Below are 6,176 nucleotides of genomic sequence, written 5' to 3'. Positions count from 1 at the left end.
TCCCACTGTAGAAGGTCCCGCTAGAAATGATGGTTTGCTTATTGATAATAAGCGCCTACACATTTCAGAAGCATCAACACTATCTTTTCACCTTCGAAAACACCATTATATTAAAATGTTTGAATATTCTTACAATCTTTGTCGACCCATTCCATTAAGCAGGGCGGAACAATGCCAACCAACAAACCATCAGACCTAAACATTGGCACCGTTTATTCTTCCTATGTTCTCTGAAATATAACATCCCTAGTAAATCTCAGGATTTTGATTAGAAGGCCAATATGATAACGTGGGATGCCGCGAGCACTGAGGGTCTCGAGCGATCACTCTCCTTGTTAGAAGTGGCCTTATAATGTTGTCAGGCATTTTATTGGCGTAGGGGTGAACAATTGGTCAAAGAGTCAATGGGTGCACGGGATACAACCAAGAGGGCAAAGGTGAAACCGATGTTTGTTATTTTATACGTTATATTACACACATGATTGTTCTTTGTCCCCAGATGTGCAAGCCGAAATAGTATTATAGGTAAACAAAGACATACTCATACATTAATAGAAGACATACTCATCCATTAATAAAAGACATACTCATCCATTAAAAAGAGACACCCATTAGTTTACAAGAAAACACACCATGTTTATTGAAATAGCATTCACATAGTTGGATATAGAACATGACACCAAATCACAGACTGACTCCTGGAAATACATAAGTAGGATTTGGTACAACCACATTATTTTAGAAAATAGAAATTTAAGTGTTGTGTAGAGTGCCCAAAGTATAAAGCCATGCCACTTCGTGAGCAATACACTTTTACATGGCAATCCATGCACAATTTCAAGCTCCGAGTGTCCAGGACTTTCCATCAGTTGCACCAGGAACCTACAGAAGAACATTAGAGATTAAGTAAAATAAGTCCATTATTCCGCAAAAAAAGTAGAATAAGTCCATTAACTTTGACTTTGGATAATAAAAAACACCTAGTTCGCCTTGATGATCCAATGATTTGATGGGACCTAATTAAGCTGTCTACCACATGCACGTCAAGTTTATCATAGATAACTTAAATTTTCAATTTATATTAAATTATATAGAACAACATGAAAGGTGTATTTGGGTCGAGGCTTGGTGGTACTAATTCTTTTTTTTTTGGCGGATTGGTAGTACTAATTCATTTGATATATATACAATGAAGTAGATGAACAGAAAGGTATGTACAAGATCCAAAACATTTCACTTACCACTGAAGTGTTCATTTTAGTGTAGAACGCATGCACATGAAGTTCTTTAACATTTTCATCTGCATTACCCTGGACTACTTTCTGCTTGATGATACCATGTGCCAAAGCAAATTCTCCAGTTCCACCAGAAATGGCCCACTGACCATTTGATGGAGTAAGAGCATCTCTAGCCGCACCCCCGACAGGTCCTTCCCAGGCGATTTTGCCACGCCGGCGTCGAAAAAATGGCCCAGTCGCGCCCCTAGAAGCCCGTTTTTCGTCGGCTCGGGGCGAAACTGGTGCCGGCGGACCCAGGCCGAACCCGGCTTCCTGGAGGGCGCCTGGGGCGCCGGCACAAGCGAAAAGGCCGCGTGGGTCCGCCCTGTCGGCGAGGCGAGCGCCTCTTCCCGCCGTTTCTTCCCGCGTTTTCCCCACTTCCCTCCCGTACTCTTCCTTCCTCCCGCCAAACTCCCTCCCGCTCGCCTCCCTCCCAGCCGGCCGCCATGCCACCGAAGAAGTACGTCGCCCCCCGCACGGCGGCAGCCGCGACCGCCTCCGTCGCCCAGCCGAAGCAGAGGAAGCCGAGGGCGCCGCCGACCAAGCCACCGGGCATGTCAAACGCCGAGTGGAGGGCGGAAGTTCAGCGGCGGGAGGCTGTCACCGCCGACCGGTGGAACAGGGCCATCGCCAAGAAGGCCCGCGACAATGCGGCGCGCGTGTTTGCGGCTGCCTCGGCGGACCAAATCGAGGCCGAAACGGCTCGCGCGGGAACGACCAAATTCGAATTTTTCGCGTCCTGAGGGCGGCGCCTGGGGGCGTGACTGGAAGCTAGGTCGCCCCCAGGGGCCGAACTAGCGCCGGTTCGCCCCCAGACCGCTCTTTTTTAGCGCCCTGGGAGGCCGAACGGTTGTACATGCTCTAACCCCCATCACTTGGAGAGTAGACCCGCTAAACCTGTTCCATGCACATGAATATGATTGACATGCTGCTAGGAGAGGCTTATTGCAGTGCATAACGATGGCATAATTTCATGTGCCCATCATTTTTCTATTTGCTATGATAAGGATTAGAGAGGGGTAGCTGTCGATCATTTTCCAAAATAAAGAAAGGAAGTTTAGAATCATGTGAAATGCACATGAGTATCTCATGCCCAATTTACCTTTCATCCTCAAACACCATGTTGAAGGAAGTGTACCAGCTGGTATTGGTAATGCCGGTCTGCATGTGGAAGCCCTTTGCACGGGCGACAATCTTTGCGCTAGGCTCGAGCCTGTCAGCTATGGTCCAATCGCTAGCCGCGGTCACACCAAACCCGCTAGGTTGCACTTTTGGGTTGAGTATTTCGGCTTTGGTTACGGTTTGGTCCAGCAGCAGCTTGGCGCAAGAAGAGGTGCATGTAAAGCTCGGTTCGCTGGAGAGGACACTGGACAGGAGCGGTTTGGTAGTAGGCCTGAGCCATGGCTAATATGTTAAAATAAATCCGAGGCACTCCGTCGATCTACCGAGAACCAAGCAATCACACGAGATACGACACCGAGATTTGTTAACGAGGTTTATCGATATGGCTATATCCCTGGGACATGACTACGGGCGCTCCTCCCCGTGACACCGTCACAATACCGCACCCTGGCCGCCCAGGCGCCGACACACACCGTCGGCTCCCCGCGTGCCCGTGCTATTATATTGGCATAGATTACATCGTGTGTCTAGCCCCGCTATATATGAGAGGCCTAGGATACAAGTGTCCTACTTAGACACAACTCCATATCCTATCTAAACACAATACAACTACAAGTCCAACTGTAACCTATCTCGTACACAGTATTCGACACAATTTTAACAAACTCCACCTTGGCGAATATTCTCCACCACCTTGAATTCGTTCGTGCGTCAAACCTCCATGTACATTGGACTTGAGATACACCATGAGCACCGCTGCTACTCCCAGACTCCATGTGACTCCACCTACAACTGTAGTCCCTTCTCGTCTTCTTCACAGTCAATACTTGAGCAAAATTAAGTTCCTCATTACTCTACGTTGTACTTCCAACTTCCGGAGAATTCATTCAACGCCATCACACACCGATCATTAACCTGTATGAAAGTGAACAACTCACATATTGGACGCCACACATAAGAGTTACCTGAACTCAATATCACCGCTCTTTCTTGACCGCTTGTCTGAAACTTGAAGGAATTGCACCGTCGCCCTGTGTCACCCTGAGTCAAATTCGCAGTTGTCTCATCCTTCTTCCGGATAGTCTCTGACATGTTCCACCGCTATAGCACTCCGCCTCCTTCTGTATTTGTCATCCGCACTTTGCCATGTGCATTGAACACCACAGAATATACGGCCATGTACTCTCTCAGCTTTTGACAATTCCAGACTCTCCGTTACTTTCTCAGATTCTCCATGGTCAACTCCTGTCCATCTTCCGGTACCGATAGACCCAATCACCAACTTGAAGCTGGTACTCGTCAACACTGCTTCAGCACCCTTTGCACAATTTTGTCTGACCACATGTCTACCATTAATGCCTTGGTTTGTCGCTGTGTCCCGTGCTTACCGCACGCCTCGCCGCTATTACCGTGTCGAGTCTCCCGGGTAGCTAGCCCCCACTGCAGAGAACCACCGATCATCACCGACCGATGCCGAGTATCACGTCTCCATCAGACCACTGGTACCCAGTCCAATCCACGTGTCTCTCGCTATCCCACTGAAATAGGCTTCGACTCTCTGTCGACTTACGCCGTAGCCCCTCCATCAGCACAGAGTGAAGTCTTCCACCAAACCCCAGCTCCACCTTCAACATGACTCCATGTAGCTGCGCCATGCTACCCCGCGCCCTGTCGACTTCAAGCTCTCTCATGTGTGCACCATCTTGAATCAACCCCGCGCCATAGTCTGTTGAAGCCGCACAAGCCCTCAGACCTGCACCACGTGTATCCACGCCCCAGAAGTCAGCCACCATCAGTCATCACACTCCTATGTCGTCGTCGCTGAAATCACCGCCATCTTCTGCTTTGACCGACATCCCCGCCGATCCGTCAGACAGTCCAGTCCGACCCAGCCGAAATTATCCAACTGCAACCATGCTCCACCCTGCGTCGTGTCCGCCCGCACATCTCAATGCATTGCTTGACGCCCTGTGTATGCATGATCTCTGCCACGACGCGCTCCAGATTCCTCCGAGCCTTATACGCACGTCGCCAATTTACTGTTGTCTCTGTCGTAGGACGTTCTAACTGACCAAAAGTCATCAATCCGACCACGCCCCACCAGTTGTCCTCCTGCCGTGTGGCTCTCCGATCACCCGATGCTCACCTAATGGCTTCTCTCGCTAAAACCATCAGGACTCGCACGACTCTGTATTTGTTTGTCCTCGTCGTCCATGCTCTACGGTCCTGACAACACTTGCAAACCTAACTCTGTCGATTGTCGTAGTCCTCTGAGCAAGCTGGTCATGCCAACACCATCTAAACTATACAGGAACCATCCCTACTGCCAATGACACCTTGATATTCCTTGCAATTGTTTAGAACCACGAGAATGTAATCGCAATCCAACAGCCAACACCAGTTCTCCTCTTACACATCACGTACTATTCCTGATGCATGCACTCCATGTACTTTGGACTAGCACAAACAGCACCAAATACGCAACGTGTCCTGAATCCTGCCCTTGACTTTTGATTGCTCTTTTCCTTTTAACAAACAAATCTCACGCCTCCCATCAAGCTTTCCTGCGGGCTTCGTCTAGCCAACTCGTGCAGCTCCTGTCAAAGCCTTTCCGCTCCGGCCACAAGTTCCTGATGGACCACGTTGCATCGGCCTCACGCCCTTGCTGCTCCGTACGCGTACACCTCTTGGGCAGCCACGCCTTGACCCAGCGGCCCACCTGGTACTACCTGCTCCGTACGGCTTGGCCAGAACACGCGCGAGCGCTCCACTAGGCCTCGGCCGATGCTGCCCGGCCACGTGCCCGAGCTCTCTGCATCGCTCGCCCAAGCGATCGCGCCAACCGTCGTATGCTAGGTCACCAGCCATCATGCGCACTTGGGATCGAACCAGACTCCTGCCGCTTCACGATCTGATCGATCGATCTCGCCGAGACTTTCTCCTCCCATCGCACACGCATAGAACACCGCCGATGCTTCCGATTGCTTAACACGCGATAATCTCCGATCGCTGCCGCACGTCGCTGTGCCTCCACAGCCGCCGATCTTCATCGCTCTCCTCTAAATCAACTTCCACGGCCTCTTCTAACCTTGCTCATAATACCATTTGTTAGAATAAATCCGAGGCATTCCATCGATCTACCGAGAACCAAGCAATCACACGAGACACGACACCGAGATTTGTTAACGAGGTTCACAGATATGGCTACATCCCGGGGCATGACTACGGGCGCTCCTCCCCGTGACACCGTTACAATACCGCACCCTGGCCGCCCGGGCGCCGACACACACCGCCGGCTCCCTCGCGTGCCCGTGCTATTATGTTGGCATAGATTACATCGTGTGTCTAGTCTCGCTATATATGAGAGGTCTAGAATACAAGTGTCCTACTTGGACACAACTCCATATCCTATCTAAACACAATACAACTACAAGTCCAACTATAACCTATCTCGTACACAATATTCGACACAACTTTAACAAATTAAGCTGCTGGGGATGGACAGGGGAAATAAGAGAGGATTAAGAGAATTGGTTTCCAATGCTGTGAGATAATGAGAGGGAGGAGCTGTATTTATAGAGTGCTACCAATGGAATATGCCATGATCCATGGCACTAATTACAACAAACCTTTCTTCCAGCGACTTAATTAGGTTTTGCCTCTTCGATCGTTAGATTTAAATAGTACTAGTAGTATGGAGCTAGCTTCTCGTGTCCCCAAAAGCTAATTTATGAGGTCACTGGCTCTCTACATTCACTACTCTTCTAAAATAGTTTC

The sequence above is a fragment of the Triticum dicoccoides genome, chromosome 1A (assembly GCF_002162155.2).
Source record: "Triticum dicoccoides isolate Atlit2015 ecotype Zavitan chromosome 1A, WEW_v2.0, whole genome shotgun sequence".
Lineage (NCBI taxonomy): Eukaryota > Viridiplantae > Streptophyta > Magnoliopsida > Poales > Poaceae > Triticum > Triticum dicoccoides.
This window is presented reverse-complemented; position numbering follows the sequence as displayed.